Here is an 18,546-nt window from a genome sequence, read left to right as displayed (position 1 = left end):
CACAGCAGCTTTGGGAGGAAAGAAAATAAGTGGCTGAGCCTTCAAAGCAGTGGGCAGCCCTTGGGAGTTTCGCCTCTCTTTGGCTTAGTGCTGCACTTCACAGATCTAGAGAAACAGGGCTGCCTTATGTGCAGAAAAAAACCATGTATCACCTTACTGACAAAAAGTGGCACCTCTTTAGAGGCTACATATTCCCAGCATTCCACTATGAGCCAGGAAGGGTGTAAAATACATATGGACATTGACAAACCCTTAGTTTGTGTGGGTTCTTCCAAGCTAAGACCATCAAGTTTGTTTCTGTTCCTAGTGCTTCGGTAGTTGCATATGCTCAGTGCCCTGCAACCCTATTTGAAATCTATCTAGGGTTAAAATCCCTTCCCAAACAGGCTTGGGAGTTGTCAGTTTTGGTTACCGGTCTGCAAGAATTCAGTGTATTGGGGAAAGGAACTGGGAGTTTAACTGCCAGTATTTCACTGCGTAAAGGTCTGCAAGGTGAAGTGTAAGATATGAAGGTTATTTTTCTTGTATTATTTCGTGCTGTAACCTGCCAGTCATTTTGGATGCAGCCAGCTTTGTGGAAGCAGGAGAATTCTGAATGATTTTGGAAAGTCTGAGTGATGATAGAGCTGAGAATTCACATTCTGCATTTCCTGTGCAAACCTTCTGGCCTTCCATGGAGGTTTCAGTGTCCTCTCTGAGTCAGTGAGCAGAACATTTTGCTACAAACTACAAGCCTTCCTCTGTGCCACAGTTACTGCTACCTTGCTTTCTGCAACAGCTATGGCTTTGTAGACACTCACCCGGGAATAACCATGATGCTTTGTGGGGAGAGATTATTTTCTTATGGATACAAATACTCACCAAGCTGCAAGTGCGTGCTAATGAAAATGCAGTGTACATAAGGGCTGGAGATGGTTTATGAGGCTGTCACCGTTAGCTCAGTGGGAATTTATTCTGAGCAAGAGCGGACCTCTTATTTATTTATTTATTTACTTATTTATAGCAAAACATAAAGGTTATGCAGAAGCTGATCACTATGTTTAATGATATGCTTCTGTCTTTTGGCAGTTTACAAGTATAATGATGTGTTACAGAATAGGGAAAACACTTGCTGTCTGTTCTAATTAATCAGTGTATCTGTCTGAAGTTGCTGTGGTTAAAGGGATAGGGCAGAGGGTAATGAGTCAGGGGGCTGAGGTTTTAGTCCTTCCACTGTCACTGAGTCTATGTTGTTCAAGTTGTTTAATCTTGCGTGCCTCAGTTTCCGTATCTGTAAAATGAGGATGATATCAAACTCCCCAACAAACAGGTAAGATGCTTTGCTTTGTGTGGCCAAAATTTTCCATTATATTAACCAATCACAAGTTTCTTGTCATGCCTTGGAGTGTTGCTCCCATTTAGAGCTGTTTATTGAAGGAAGGTGGAACTAGCTCTGTCCCATGTTTTTTAGTTGACTTAAACTGAGATAGTAAACAGTACCGGAAGATGGCAAGTTTCTAATGAGCTAGTTCTCACTTTTCATGCTTGGTTTCCATGTTTGAAATATCTTGTCTTACAGGTTTTTTCTTTGTTTGTTTGTTTGTTTGTTTGTTTTTTAACTTCAGATGAAATTTCTAGTCAATAAAAGCATTCAGGTGGTTGCCCTTCTTCCTGAGGTTAATATTTTGTTCAATTTTAAAGCAGTTATATACCATCATGTTAAATTCACTGAGCACAGTGTGTTCCATTTGGAAGGGCCTGTCTTAGAAGATACCCTTCACTGTTGCCTGTTTCTACTATGGGAGTGTCTTTTCCAGCAGCCCAAAAATCACCAGTGGGGTCTGCTGATGCAAAATATTTCTGGGGAAGGAGCCAAACATCTGAGGGAGAAGACTCTTTGGTCTTCATGCTGGCATATGTTCTGGCCATGAAGCAAATGAGAGATTAAAACTGATGAACAAGGCCAAGAGTTAATGAAAAGCTAGAGAGCTGGGGATGTCTCCTGCAAAAAGGAACAAGGCCAAGATGGTGGTTTATCAAAGGAGCTGTGATCAGGTGGCATGTTGATGAACAGATTGATGATGGAAAGGCTGTTTCCATCAGGCTGTAGAGTGGATACACTCAAATGTTGTTTCCCCATGGTGGTAGTGATAAAGGACAAATTCCAGTCTCCTGAATTCATTCCAGATGAAATAAGGTGTGACAGAGATCAGAATCTGGACTGCTCCATAGTGTGTTTAGACCCCTGAATAGAGCAATAAAGCCAAATAATAAATGCACATATTCAGCCAACACTTCAAGAGGATCCAGAGTTCCAGTATTTGTACATATCCTATTATCTGAACACACATCTGTTCCAGGAGTTGTAATAACATCACAAAGGGCCCTTTTATGCTGTCTGACCCCATGCATAATGTCCTGGAGCTGTGCATCGTGAGGCTGCCAGCTGGCAAAAGGAATCTGAGGCATGCAGAAGCACCCATGAAATGCAGCTACATTTTACAGAGTATCAGGGTCCAGATAATCAGCAGTGGTGGGACACAGGGGAAGGGGGAAGTATTTTTTTATAACAAAGTAAGAAAGCATCTTCTTCCCTGATTTTCTTGCATTTCCTATTTATATAAAGTATCTTGATCAGTGTGCTGCTGGAGATTTTAAACTGGGAGAAAGAGCAAATCTGTATACAATGAAAAAGTCATAGAATCATAGGACGGTCTGGGTTGAAAAGGACCACAATGATCACCTAGTTTCAATCCCCCCTTCTGTGTGCAGGGTCACCAACCACCAGACCAGGCTGCCCAGAGCCATATCCAGTCTGGCCTTGAATGCCTCCAGGGATGGGGCATCTACAACCTCCCTGGGCAACCTGTTCCAGTGCATCACCACCCTCTGTGTGAAAAAAATTCCTCCTAATAACTAACCTAAACCACCCCTGTCTCAGTTTAAGAGCTGGTTGCTGTTCCTTTTGCACACTTTTTCTGTATTGTGACTTGTGTTGAAATATACAGAATAAAAGTGAAGAAGTGCAAGCCTTGACTGGGATGAGTTTCCTTGTGTTATTTGCCTGTGGAGCAGGGCTGCTGCTTCTGGCAGAGCTGTAAAACTGGTGCGAGCAGTTAGGGGGAGAGGAGGAAAGGTCTAGAATCAGAGAAACAGAATTATTAAGGTTGGAAAGACCACTAAGATAATTAAGTCCAGCTGCCAATCCATCCTCACTGTGCCCCCTAAACCATGTCACTCAGTGCCACGTCCACATGTTTCTTGAACACCTCAAGAGACAGTGACTCTGCCACTTCTGCAGGTAACCTGTACCAGTGTAGCACCTCTCCTTCTGAGAAGAAATGTTTCCTAATATCCAGTCTGAGAATGTGAAAGTCAAACTTCTGCATGAACATGTGTGTGTGTTGTGGCAGAACAATGAACAGGAAGAGATCACAAGGCCTTTGGACAGGCCAGCTTCATACTTGGGGTAGCCAAAGAGTTAATGATACCCCTAATATTTCTGGGGAAATCTCAGAGCTGTGGTAAACTCAGATTATTGGCAGGAGAGATCTTGCTGCTATGCAGGACCATAATATAAGCAGAACAGGTCACCTCAGGACTGTATCCATGCTTCTCAAGAGCATTTTAATAGTGCAGCCTCCAATTCACTCCCCAGTTTTCCCCAGAGAACTTCCTAGGTTCTCAGTTTAGCACAGTTTTAACTTATTCTGCAAGTAGGATACAATAAGACTGTTTCTTTCTGCCCAACTGTGTGTGGTTGAAGAAATTTCTGTCATGGTCATTGCTTCCTTTCTTGGCCTACTCAGGGGCTTCTTCTCTGCATTGGATACTGAGATTCTCCTGGCTTCTCCCACACAACATGATAGTTCCATCTCCCTTATTGCTGCCCTCCCACTCTGAAACCATTATTTGAATCATTTTATGATGTCTCCTAAGACCTATCTCCTGGGACAAGGCCTGCACACAGCCTCCTCCCTCACATTTGGCTTTGATTCTCGCCTCTACTCTGAGCCCTTCATTGCTCACCTCTGCTGCCAGCAGCCAGCTGTACTTCTTCTTATCTCTTCTAAAGGATTTCTTAAATGCCCTTTTCCCCCCATCTCAGACAAACTGAAGATATTATTATTATTAGTGGTAGTGCTATTTTGCCTGTGAAGGACTGGCCAAGGATTTTGAGCTCCATGGAGTCTTTCTGCTCAGTGTTTTTGATGTTTATAAGTGTTGCAACAAAGCACTGAATCCTCTGAACCCCTTCAAGGTAACAAGCTGCACCAAATGGCTGCCAGATGCTCCTTGGGAGTGCTCGTGGAGAAGTGGTGATTTGGGTGTGCTCAGAGTTGCTCTCAGCAACATCTGGAGGTGTTTCAACACCTGCAAGCAGAGCTGCTTGATAGGACCTTTGAAAAAGGACAGTACAGCTTTACATCTTAGTGATTTTTGAAGTCCGAACTCTGAATGTGTGTGGCCTTGCACATGTATGTAGCTCTGAAGAGAGTCCAGTTCTTGCTCCACCCTTTCACTTTAGGTTTCCCTTGTTCCTCATCAGTTTACCTATTTTAGCTGCTTCAAGTCTGGTCTCTAGCCAGCTAACCCTACAATAATCTTCCACAAAGATGATGAAAATCAGATATCTATGTAGCTATATGAGAAAGATATTTTTATAAATATACACACACTTAAATTGGGAATTCCCTCTTTCACGTAACCACCCTCTACATCTGAAATATATTAACTTCATTTCTTTAAGAATCAGAGCCTTTCACAGTAGACATGCAATTATAATTAAGGCCAAAAAACAAATAAACAAACAAGCAAACAAAGGCAATACAAAAAACAAGAAAACCCAACTCCCTGCAGTTTCACTACAGCCAAGTGACTTCAGTGACTTCAGTATTTCCCTGTGGTGAAACTGCAGTTCCCTCTCACAAGGGATCTTTTGAAGTGGGTAGTGATTTTTGTAAGAGATGTTGCCAAGGCTGTTAAGTTTAAAAATAGGTAAATATTGGATGTGGACTCATAATTTCAAGGTTTTTAGACTCATATTTTCATGTTCAAGTGCTGATATGTTGATACACAGTTTTTACATTTGCAGTTATATTAGTTTACAGCAGGCACACCAAAGGACAGGGGAACCTTCAGAGCTGCTCTCTTTCTTCTTCTGACCCTTCTGTCTATAATCTTACAAGGCTGTAGGTGCATACATGTGGTGAAATACTTCCTGCTTGGTATCTGTAGTCAATTTGCTGTCTAATGAGGAGCTAACAAAAATCAACAGCAGTGACTGGCACAGGAACTTCTAGCCATAGCTTAGTCTGTCCTGCATTTACCACTAAACCATCTAATTGATTGAGAAGAAACTACATGAGATACTTGACTCTCATTTGAGAAGTCTGAGCTTTGGGATACAGCATTATGCAGAAGTCATAGGAAAGTAGAAGTTTTCTCACCAAGATCAGTTCAGGGGGCTGTTTCTCTTATGGCGGACAAAAGCCTGAGGACTTGTAATAGATGGAGAGTTATTTCTATTTGTTAAGGATGATAGGAGAAAGGAGAAAAGATGTTACAGTGAAATAGTAAGACTAAAAAGACAGCTCTAAATATTATTTTGGCTTCTGTACACCCATCCAACATGAACAACTCAAACAGTGTTATGTGATTCAGACTAATATTTTAGACCTAGAATTTGGCATTTTTGTGGCTGACATCATTAGCCAGCAACCTGAGGATTATGTTTCCTAGAAACAGGATATGATTACGTGCCTACTGCTGTTAATGCATGTATATAACACATTCATTTCCTTGCTAACAGAATTAATGATTTTCTAATAAGCTCTGGTCTTTCTTATTCCACATACAAATATATATTTAGCTCCAGAAGTATCTATATTTTGATAATGGGTCTCAGTATCTTCCCTTAAGTAGGTAACAGTGGGAAGTGAGGCACTGAATATATTTGAGAGCTGTTATTCTGGATGTTCTCTCTTTCCCCTTGCTTTTCCTTTCTGACTTGTACCAAGTATTAGCTGGAAGGACAGATGTAATCAGTTGTGTCCAACTGTGTGAGATGATAGCAGAGGCAGTAAACCAGCATAGTTTGTAGATTGTAGATTTAAGCTTGTAGACAGAAATAAATGTCCCCTAACATAAAACTGTGTGAGCAATATGCCTGTAGCTGAGAGTGCATGATTTTACAAGTCATCCTGACATTTTTACACCTCAGCCATTCAAGGTGACTTGTACTTGTAGTGGCCATCTCTAAAAATGACCTCTTCCTGGGAGATCTGGTTTAGTATTGCAGAGTTCTGCAGCTCATTTTTGTTTTTTTCCCCCCTTTAATGATGAGGGATGTGAGGTTTGTAGCTGGAAGTTAAACACATGTGTGAATATTTGTAAAAAAAGATTACTTCTTGATGCTTGATTTGGAATATTAATATCCTCCAACATTCTCATGTTTGAGAGGTTATTTTTAAAGTTTCCATTGTTCTCTGTATTCTGATTTTGAAAAGCCAGCAAACCAGATTATTTTAGCAAATACGGCTATTAGTATTTCCAAACTACAGAGTCAGAAATCCTTCTAAGTTTCAGCTTTTGTTTGTTTGTTTGGTTGTTTGGTTGGTTGTTTTTTTGTTTTTTTGTTTCCTTTCAGTTCAGACATTAAAAGAATGGCATCTGTAAAAATTAATCTATGCATGTAAAGGCCTTGGATCTGAGGACCTGGGAATGATGAGTAATTCAGAAACATTACTTCAATTATAAAGACAGCTTTTAGTTGTTTGTTTATTTGTATTTTTTGTTGTTATTGTTTCTCATTTAGTTTAATTTTATACTTTTTGTTGTTGTTACTTGGCTTCTGAGAAGCTGAACTTTCTGTTTCTGGACTGAAATCCTTATTTGTTGTCCTAGTCTTCATCTTTCTCTTACCCAGACTTATTGTACCTCCCTACTGTTGCTTTACTTCTTTCCTAACCTAACACAGGCAAATAAAAGCAGGTGACTATAGACCTTGTTTGAAGGTAGAGCAAGGGATATTTTATCTACTCTAGTTAGGAAAAAATGTTCACTTAAGTTCTGTAAGCACAGCAATTAGTCCACATTTGATGAATTGTTTCAATAGAAGAGATAGATGCTACAAATTTAGTGAGTTCTCTGGTAGCTGTTTGCTCACAAGCAATGCATACAATATTCTCCTTCTCCTAAATACAGTAGAGATCCTTAATTGCAGAAGGTAACTATTTTTCTCAAGGTTTGCAGTTCTACTGCTAGTCTGAGATTTGCTTGGAGCCTTACTTGCCTGGTAGTTGAATAGTCTAGTTGCTCTATTCCTGGTTATTTTGGAGAGAATCATAAAATTACAGAGTATTCTGGGTTAGAGGGGACACGCAAAACAGATAGCATTTACTGGCTTTCTTTGGCCAAATATATAGGTAACCTTATCATAAAAGCAAATTAACTTAGTTGGAAGGAAAGGGTTAACTCTTCCTGAATGACTAATTACCTTCACAAATTGTCTTTTCCTGTGTATCTCATATTGGAAATAGATAACCACACCTTTTGTTTATCCTGAGAGATAGGTAATTGCTCACCAACTGTACACATATCTATGAGCCTGCTGAGCCCAAGATAGATGTGAGAGTCACTGTGAGTAACCTCCAACAAGATGGTAGGAACTGTAGCAAGTTGTCTGAATCCCCAAGCTGCAGTCTGACGACATGCACTCTTAACTAGATCAAGGCTTTTCTTGGACTTACATAGAAACAGGATGCAAAAGGTGGGAGAAAAAAAAGTGCTTCCTCTAAATAACTGGGAATATGAAGTGACAAATGGGCTATTGCCTTCTCTTTGATAATCTGAGGTAACAATAAATGTATGTGCCTTGTAAAATCAGAAACTGGAAATACCATGGCCAGGTAGAGGTTTCTTTCATTTACTCAAAGGCACCCAGGAAATGAGTACTAGCAAAAAAGAGCAGACTTGCAAGTACCTGGATTACCACTTCTTTAACTTAACATCTGGCAAACTTTATTTCATTATGCATCTCCTATTGAATTTTCTAATTTCTCCAGTCTCTCGTGCTGAGATTTGTTACATGAACTTATGCACTTTGCTTTGTGTCTTTTCTTCTTCTTCCCCAGAGCTAAAAGTTACATCCCTATTGTGCAGAAAATAGGAAACAGATTTGTTCATCCCAAATCTTTTGGACCTTTAAGTGGAAACTGTGAGGAGAAGGAGGGGACAGCCTGCAGCCCTTCCAGATTCTTTCCACTGATACACGTCTACAAGATGCAGATTATGAGCCCCTAAAACAATAGATACAGGAATGTTTTCTGTTTTGTTTTGCTTTTCTTCTGTTCCTTTTAAAGAGAGCATAGTATCTAAAAGCATTGCAGAGTGTAGTCTGGGGCCAATGTTCTCAGTTATTTGATAGAATAAGATGGGGTGCTTACCCGACAAGTTCAAACACCAGTGTATTTGCCAACAACAACAACAAAATGGTTTTATCTCAGTGTGAACTGAACACAACAGCAAAAAATGATCTGCTCAAGAGTGCAGCTGTGTTCATGATTACCTTACTGTGGCTTTGGAGAAACAGCCTGCTTGACTGGCAGAAGCAAAAGAAATTTCCAGACAAGCAGGTAAGTAATTCCTCATCTTTCTGCTGCAAAGATATTAGGTATAGGCTCCTGTGTGTGACACTACCCTACCTAATGCTATAGATACAGTTCAGCAATCTGAGTCAGGTCTCAGCTACAACAGTCATTCAGTCACTGTCATTCGCTCACCATCATTTACTTGTGCAACCACAAAATGAGGTCTGGTGTAGCCAAAAGACAAAAAAGCAAGTTATGCTGCTGGTGTTTGTCATGGGATTAGAGAAGGCACCATCTGTGGACTGAAACTGACTGAAGAGACAATCCTGCTGCTGTCCTACACATACACCCATGCAAAGTAGCATCCAGAGACTTGAATTTAGACTCAGTGTTGGTTTCACTTAGTAATATAAAGAAAATAAATGCTGAGTTTAACTTTTCTTAACCATCAGTTCTACCACCATTATAAAGACAAAAATAATATTAATGAATCTTTATGTTCTCAGATGAAATTTTTATTAATAGTTCTAGAAAATGAGGTAGAACTAATTACACTTATGTACACTTCTCTCTCTCTCTCTTCCTTCCTTCCTTCCTTCCTTCCTTCCTTCCTTCCTTCCTTCCTTCCTTCCTTCCTTCCTTCCTTCCTTCCTTCCTTCCTTCCTTCCTTCCTTCCTTAGTTGCGGCCCTTAAATAATAACAGAAAATCTGCCATCATCCACAAAGAATCAGACCTTAGCAGAAGTGACTAATTTACTTTTCTTTATATGTTAATTTAAGAAACACATTCTGTAAGTTATAATCCAAAATTTGGCATAGGTATGTTCATAACAGTTAAGTTCTTGTCCCGCATCTTAAGTATTAATGAGATTAGTATACAAGATCTCTTCAGGTTGGAAGAGGTTTATTTAACGACTTTTGCAGTTATGAGTGTTATAGTTTTCACAACATTGGTCAAGTAATTCTGCACACAGGGAACAGGAAATCACTTTCCATCATCTTTAATTTGCCTTCATTTTTCAGACAGCCTGAGTTTGAGAGTGATCTGGATTCTGAAGTGGTTTCAGACACAGCGCTCTTCCTGTTCCCTTCTATCCCAAATAACAAGGCACCTGAATTTTAAAATTGTATTGCTGACCATTCCAAATTCCACTCAGTAATCTTGGTGGGGGAGAATTCTGAAAACTCATAGTCAGAGGAGAGTTTAAAGGAGAATTTAAATAAATGGCAGTTTTGTAACAGCTTGGGTGATAGCTTGATGTTCAGTGAGTCTGAGTAGCTGTGATCTTGAAGTGTATTGAACAGACTGTTGTCGCAGCCCAGAAAGGTGCAAATTCCAATGAATTTACCTGTTCTTTTTTTTTCTTATTTAATATAAGTAAACCCAACAAAATTTGCCATAACTCCCCTTTCCTACATCAATTTTTGTAGCAAGGATTTGGTTGTTTATTTCTGACTCACTTATGCAGCTGGCTTATTATGTCACTGGGGAAAATCAGAGGTGAGAATAGGCACCATGGGGAGGAGTTTGAATGTCGTCTACATAGTCTGTCTATAGCATGTTTTGGACATTCCTTACAAAATGAAGCTAAGTATTAGACTGTGGAGGAAACTCCAGCTGTGAAGGTTCACGTAGGATTGAATGAAAATATAATTCCTGTTAATAAACCAGGTCTCCATGAAGGATGGATGACTTTTTCCTGGCCAGACCAGGTAGTGTATCAGTTTGCAGGGACCTTTCTCATCTTCACTTTTCAATTTTGTGTATAATAAAAAACATATTTGCTAAACAAGTTCAGACATTCCTAGCACTTCTTTCATCGTCTGAATAACCAGGGAAAAGCACTATATACAGAGCACTGAATTACACTTGTGACCTGGTTATATGACTGTGCTTCAAAATTAGGTGTCTCAGTTTTTTGACTATCATTGTAGGAACAATTTGAGACTTGGAGGGAGTATCATGTTACCACATTCCAAAACAATATTTCAACTGAAAAATGAATCATACCAGTAGATGCTAAAGGCAGTCAATCCAACAATAAAAGTGTTCCTCATTTCCTTTCCGAGACAGCTGAAACAAAACAGATGTCACAAACACAAGCATACCAACAAAAGTTAATCAAAATCTAAAACATGTTAATAAAGAAAGCATTCAGACAATGACAGTGCTACAGGTTCATGAACTTGTGCAAGCTCCTTGTTGAAGCCTCATGTTTTCTACTTCTGAAGAAGAAATGATGGAGAAAATGTAAGTAGGAAAATTACGCAGTAGCATGACATTTTTTAAAATATTGTGAACATTTCATTAAATATTAGACTACCTTCAGGCAGCTAATGGTGATTGCTAACACAAATCATGCCTTGTTAGGTCTTTCAACTCCTTGACAGTGGTGCAATTTCTAAATTTACCTTATTTACACTATTGTAATAGGATTTTATTGCCATCATTCAGGCAAAGAGAAAGATGTGCAATATTTAAAGAGAGAAAAGGAAAATGTTGAAGAGGGTGGAGATGCAAAGAGGGAGAAGGAGTTCAATCTGTTTAGAAAGACCTGCTTCACTGTGTGTTAGTACTTAGCTTGAATAATTGGTAAAGGAATAGTCAGGACGGGCAAACACAATTCTGAAGAGCTTTAAGTAAAATTATATGCCTTCTCTTATAATGTTGATAAGCATACTGAAAGAAAAGGGATGTTGACAGTGAGGTACAACTTCATATGTCCTCTTAAGTTCAGCGAGATTTTTAGTATCCTTTCATCAATAATGAAGTGTGCTAGAAATCATTAATACTATTAATGGGACAAAAGGGACTACAGATCTTAGCTAAGACTGCATTCCCTAGTTTTAAGCAAAACATATGCAGCACTAATAGATTTCATATCTATCAAAAGATACAAAGTTCTTGATGGATCTCCAAAGAGTGAGTATGAGACTCTACTTCTTTTCCATTTCTTAGCAGAAATAATGAGCCCAAGGCAAGTACAGCTGTAGGTTTTGGAATGTTATCCAGATTGATCAGGTTCCTTGATGCAGAAACAAAGGTTTTTATCAAACCCACCTCCTTTCAAAATTTCCTGGGTTTCAATCAAAAAATGAAAAATATGGACAAAATGGTTTTCAGAAATAGCTATAATGGTTTTGTCAAAATGAGATTAAAATCAAGGTCTTTTGAGAGATGCCAGAATATATTCTGCACAGCGAAATACCTTTCCTATGTATGTTCTACCCTCTTCTAAGTCTTAATGTGCAGAAAGAACCACTGAAGTGAAGATAATGCTGGAGGAGACACCAGAAAAAACTAACATGGAATGTGAGCCTGGTGACTTTGGTAAGTCTTTCTCACTACACTAACAGTTTAGAGTTAAAAATGTGAAAAACAAACAAACAAACTGTCAAGATTTTAACATTTGTAATGTTTATCATAATACATTATATAAAAAATATTTTAATGTATGTATATTCTGATTTTTTTAATTAACTATAAATCTCTCAGCAAGCATTTGACATTGATATTTTCAAACTTTCTTTTTAGAAGTGAGAGTGGAATAACCAGGACTTCCTCTCCCTTTATTTCTTGTTCACAATTTTGCTATTGAATAGTACTCGTCTAATGCAGTCCAAAATGATGTTGGAAACTCTGTCTCTGAGGAGAAACACATATTATTTAGCAAGGAGTGTTGGCATTGTCTGTACTAGTCTCCGTTCTTTAACATTATGAAACCTTTAATGTGGATGATGAAGAATTCTAACTTTTTAAAAAATTTTTATTTATTTTTTTCTTTTTTGAGGACTAGGTATGTGGATGATAATGCCACATTTCATAAAATGCCTGAGTGTGAAAACTTAGATCAAGCTGATGTTGAGGCCAACAGCACCCCACAGGAGCTTCCATCAAAGATGTGTTGTGCTTTATGTGCTTTATGAGGGCAAAACAACTGGCTCAAATCTCAAGCAAGAAATTGCCAGTAAGTTAAGAACACGTGTATATAATTTTGTTCTTATGGAGGAAAATCATGGCCATTACTTTAACCAGCACAGCATGCACATGTGCAGGATAAAGCTGTTCATCTTCCAGTTCTTATGTTTTTGACAGTAGAACTTTATGTCGGTTACTCATTTTGTGTGTTCATGTTTACACATCATGTGTCTCCTAAATTTCCCTTTTGCTATATTTATCTTTGAAAATGGTGGCACGGTGAGAGTACTGCCTAACTTTAAAATAACTTTACTTTTTCATTTACTTAGTTGTGAAAATGCGAAAAACAGTTTAGCAGGCTGCTACTAGAATAGCTTTGCAACCCTATCATCCTCAGCAGTAACAACTTCTAGGGCCTTAGTTTTATTATGTCCTAATGTATGGATGAGTTTCTGCTACTTGGACCATTGTGAGTCTCAGTCCTGCACAGGTGTGACTTCACTCCTAAGTGAAGATGAAAACCTCTGAAGGTATATGCAAACTTTTACTATATCCACTGAAATAGTGAGCTGAAGAGCTAAACTGTAAACTGAGTCTAAGCCACAACAGCCTTGGAAGGTATCTGTGGTAGAATAAACATACCATCTATAAAGCAGACTTGGTGATGGTATTTCTAAGCATATTTGGGAATTAGTTGCCAATATTAAATTCACAGTGTTCCTCCTATTGCTGTGATTTCACTGAAATTTATAATCAAGGTTTAAGCTGTATGTTCCATGCTTGCATTGAAGGAGAGCGTCTCATCATTTGATTGCACATAAGGAAAACATTTCAAAACCACTTATGTCTTCAAATATGAAGTTTAGCATAATCATAATTACACAGGTGAACCCTTTCCAAATTGACAAACAAATCATTTTAAAAGGTAAGAGAGCATTTTTATAAGTGGAATTTCTTGTTTGGTCATACATAATGCATGTTTGCATGCTGCTGTAAATTCAGGGAGTGTCCTAATGGTAGCTTCCCACTGAAGGAGTAATTACTTTCAAAAGGAAGAGATTATTTTTTCCCCTCTAAATTATATAAACATTACAATTAAAGAGTACTTATTGTGCATATCAAAATTTGGTTGCCATAATTTTACTTACAACTGGAAAGTGGTTCTATATTACAGCTGGGCTTATAGGCACATGATTCGAATAGCTTTTATTTAAAAATCACTTGCTCACTGTGCCACAAATTTGTTACCACCAGCTTTTCACTGAGAATAAAGTTGACAATCTTAGTTCAGTGCTCAGTGGAAAGCTCCTTAGTACAAGGACTGATACTGACTGACTGCCTTAACAAAGCATTAAGGGCTGATTCTGTGGGGTAATGGATACTACCTTCTACTGCTTCTAATGCTACTACTTCTAAAACCAAAAATTAGGCACGGAGACACATAGTGCTTTGAGAAAAATAAGATGCCTGAAAATCACCTCCTTCCTGAGTTAAACTGAAAAGGGTATTTTCACTCTGTAGGTACTGCAATTTTCTGCCAAAAGTTTAAAATGAAACCATGTCCATTTTATTGGTTTTACTCCAATGGATGAATATTTGGTTTCTGAATTTCATTTAGATTTATTGTTTACCCCAAAACACAGTGTCAAATAAATAAATAAATAAATAAATATATATATAATAAAGAAAAAAAGACAAAAAGAAAAAAAGAAAACATAATAAGATTTTGGCCCTTTAAAACACAATGCCATTTTTTTTTTTGTTTTATATCTCTTAGCAAACTGTAAAACTAAGTGAAACGAACAACATATTTATCTAAGTAGGACAAAAAAAATTGAAAGACTATTCAAAGCAGATTTTTGTTGTTGTTGTTTATAAATTTTTAATATAAATAAAATAGATTTTAAATCTGAATAGGTCAGAATTCTATTCCCAGGACTGCCAGCAAATAAAGAAGGAAATAGTGAGAGGGGCCAACACACAAATGGCATTCTTTTCAATACTGGGGTCTGGAAAGGCCTGCTGTGTTGCGTTGTGTTTGTGGGTTTCAAACTGCAACATGCAGATGTGTGCACATGAATGATTTTGAGCACGTGAGCTTTAATCCCATTGTAGAAAATGGAATCAGTGAAATGTGTAAAGTTGCAACACGTACTTATGGTTTGGTGACTGAAGCATAAGACCAAGGTCTGGGGTGGTAGCTTACTTTTTAAAAACATCAATAGTTTTTAGCATGTGATTGTGAAAAAAAAATAACTTTAGGATTTGCACTCTCTGTTTCTCTTTTTCTGCATACACCTGGGGAAATGGATTTTTAATTCATTATATAGTTAATACATTAAATATATATTTTTGATCTCCATGGATGTTTTCCACTCTAATTATAAGGCTGTTAGTCCTGGTGATGAAAAGCCTGCTGTTGGATGGACTTGAAATGAGAGACAGAGTGAGAAGGAGCACGGCTCAGAAGTGGTTGATTTCCATGTTTGATGCATTCACTAAATAATTCAGTATCCCTAATGGAAATTCGATCTCAGCAGAGGAGTTGTGATATGGGGCACTCAGTTTCCAGGGTTTGGCAGCTCAATAGCTTGGGAAAAACAATGGAGTAAAAGGTGAAAAAATCTTTAAGCTGTACTCCAGTTCTGTGTTCTGCTCCCTTGAATTCACATTCTGTCTTTCTGGAGCTGCTGTGGCTGATGGCTGAAAGAAAGTGATACTCACAGTGTTTGTGAAGCAAACAAAGCAAGCTCAGACCAAGCTGACCTTTTAACTGGTGCACAGGTGGCTTTGTTTGCTTTTTGAAAAGTGCATCCTCCTTCTAGTCGGAAATGGGAGCCAAATCACCTGAAGCACCTTTTGGGAGTGAATTACAGAAAACCTCATCTTTTGACTTTGTACTCTGAGGCTCAGAGTCAGAGTGTTTAGAGGGCATCTCAGGAAAGAAGTGCTAAGCTCTCATTGGAAGCTGACAAGGTCCAAATATCTCCTGGTAAAATGATTACCTGAAAGTACTGAAAAGCTCAGCTTCAAAGGGAAGATTTGTTCACATCTTTTAAAAGGAAAATAACCTTCAGTGACAGGAAATTTATTATGGATGGCTTTCTATATTTTGACACAAACATGATGACATGAGCTTCCTTCCTCAAAACTGCCTTGAACATTTTCATATAGAAATGCTAAGTATCCAGAGCTTCTGGGATGTGGATTGCTTACAAGAGCACTTGTATGTGGCATCACAGAAGTTCTTTTATAACTTCTTGTACCTCCAGCCCTCAGTTCTCATTTTTAAAAGAGAAATTATACCTCTCTCTGCTTCTCACTGCTATGGTTTTGTATAGCAATGTATGTTGAATGTAATGTTTTGTATAGCAATGTATGTTGAATGTAATGTTGAAGTAGAAACTGGGCTTCTACAGCTGCTAGTCCATTCTCATTTTATTTTATTATTTTATTTTATTTTATTTTATTTTATTTTATTTTATTTTATTTTATTTTATTTTATTTTATTTTATTTTATTTTAATTTTCTGTTTTAGAACCAGCATCTGAGCAGCTATAAATAAATACTGAGGATGTTGTTTGTTTTGTTGTTGTTTTTTTTTTTTTAATATGGACTTTCCTATAGGTTACAGAAAGCTTAGATTAAGCTGTTGCTCCAAAGATCATGTAGGAAATAGTGCCTTGGCTGGAAAAAAAGAAATTCAGAAGAGACAAAAGCGTAGAGAAGTTCCTGAGGCAAACCTCTCCAGCTTCACAACTCTTTTAATGAAGAAATTATCACCACGGCAAGTGAATAGTCAGAGCATATCTTCCATCAAACCCTTTTCTCCATAGTGTCCTATTCTTTTTCACCAGGAACCACCACAACAGGCACCTTTGAGACAATGACTAATGTACAGTTGGTAAGACTTTTTTTTTTTTTTTTTTTTTTTTTGCAGAAGCAGTTACACTGATCCTCCCAAGACTATTGTATTGACCAACTGTCTCAACTCTTTCCATGTCTTTACAGCTTCTCTCTCAGTGGCAAAGATTCAGTCAAGAAATTCATGTGTTATACTAAATTAATTTCAAAGGCATCAAAGAGTAGTCAGTTTGGAGCAAAGAGTATCTTTCTGCATTTAAATAGTGCTTTTTGCAATGCAGTTGAAATGTCAGTTAAGACTCAAGGTGCCAATGAGACACAAATAACACTAAAACACAATTGTGTAGCCAGGAGTTGATGATCCTTATAGGTCACTTTCAACTTTGGATATTCTATGATTCGATCACTCTACACTTTCCCTACTCAAGACTGAGATACTTTCTTTTTCATTCTTAAGTGCTTCAGGCCATTTGTTCTCTGAGCAGCTGTGTTGACCTCATCTGTGGTTTTATTTTAGGCTTTGAGTCTAGACCCAAGCCATATCACCCCAAACCAGTTTCAGTGCATGTCACTTCAGCATCAGAAAATTCATTCATGAGCTGTGGGAAACCAGGTATGGAGAAAAATTGCAACCAGATTTGCTCAAAGTCTGCTTCTATAATTTGGCGGACAAATTATGCTCTTGATATTGTGCACCATCTTTGTGAAAAGCTGTTGGTTTCTGCAGCAAGTTTCCACTATTGGCTAAGAAGCTGAAAAATGTTTCAGTCTTTAGCCAAGGCACAGGTTTTTGTGTGAAAGAGAAAAAATTTCTTGACCTGTTTTGATGCAATCTGTTTTGGTATTAATCAGATCCGACTTGATCCTCTTCCATACTTTCTCTGTGTTGACTGAACACAGTTGAACATCTGAAATGTGCTATTGTGGTTGGACGGAGAACCACTGAAGGCTTAAAATGTCAACCACTACCAGGTGTTTTTTGATGGAAGTGCCTTTTCCTAGACGTACGTGGTGCTTGGACTGCCAGAATTTCATTGAGAAGCCCTCAGGAAGGTACAAGCTGGCTATCAGGTATCTCTATTCAGCTTTGCATAGTCTGAAACATGAACGTGAAGTGTAGTATTGAGTGCTCATTTCCACTTGGCCAGCTGTTAGAAGGAATGTTCTCTCCTTCTCAAGTCACCACTTTACACTGCAAATCAAAGCTGTTGTTTTAACTTACATCACTGTCATTAAATCTGCCAGTGGTGCAAATCCTTAACAACCATGCCAGGACTAAACACATAGCTGCATGATGAAAAGAAGATGCCAAGGTGTGGATGGAAGGGAATAGTTTACTTTACTAAGAAAGACTCCAGGTGGGTGCAATTGCCCACGCTGGGACCAGCCACACAGTGCTTTCCATTGTCACAGATGGTAGGTGTTAGATGATGCAATGCGTACGGTGCCAGACAAATTACTTTTTTAGCTCATTCCTCTGGAAACAGGAGAGGAATCTGAACTGGATTTCTGTGCAGACCTGGAGCAGGAGACGCAAGCTGAGACCCAAGCAGTCAATGGACTCAGTCTTTCAAATCGAGAGAGAGAATTGCTCTGGGGATCAGGAATTAGACAGAAATTGCCTGGACTTTGGAACAAGTCCACTTTGTTCTAAACCAAGCTGCGGGTTGGGGGTACATTCTTATTCAATGCATGTAATGAACCTAGAAGTTGGAAAACTTGGGAAAAAAAAAAAAAAAAAAAGAAAAAAAAAGTGGAAACCTTGATATAACTCCAGTAACCAGAAGTATTTGAATGCCACGAGAAAAGCTGTTCTTGTGGCATTTTCAGCTAGGGCTGAAATTAGATGCTGTTCCCCCCACAACCCAGTATTTCCAGTCCAAGTCTAAGTGGGACACTGCAAGTAGAATTAGAGCTCCCCGTGCTCCTGCCAGCCAAGTCCTCTCCAGGCAAGATCCAATTGGTGCCCATTAGGAGGCTGTAGCCTCAAGCAAGGCTGAGAGTGGAGGGGCAGGCAGGGAGGGCACTGTCCGGTCCCGGTGCGGGCGGAGAACACTCTTCCCTCAGCGGGGGCTCCCCGGGACCCGGTGTGCGGGCGGAGCGGCCCCGTCCCGCCCCCCTACACCCCCCTCGGGCGGTGGAGGCGAGGCTGCCCCGCGGGTGACCCGCCCGACGGCGCGCCCCCGCCGCATC

Source organism: Coturnix japonica, chromosome 1 (assembly GCF_054131305.1).
Source record: "Coturnix japonica strain WE chromosome 1, WE-NBRP24, whole genome shotgun sequence".
In the NCBI taxonomy this organism is placed as follows: domain Eukaryota; kingdom Metazoa; phylum Chordata; class Aves; order Galliformes; family Phasianidae; genus Coturnix; species Coturnix japonica.
The sequence above is the reverse complement of the archived record's forward strand: the minus strand, read 5'-3'. Positions refer to the sequence as shown.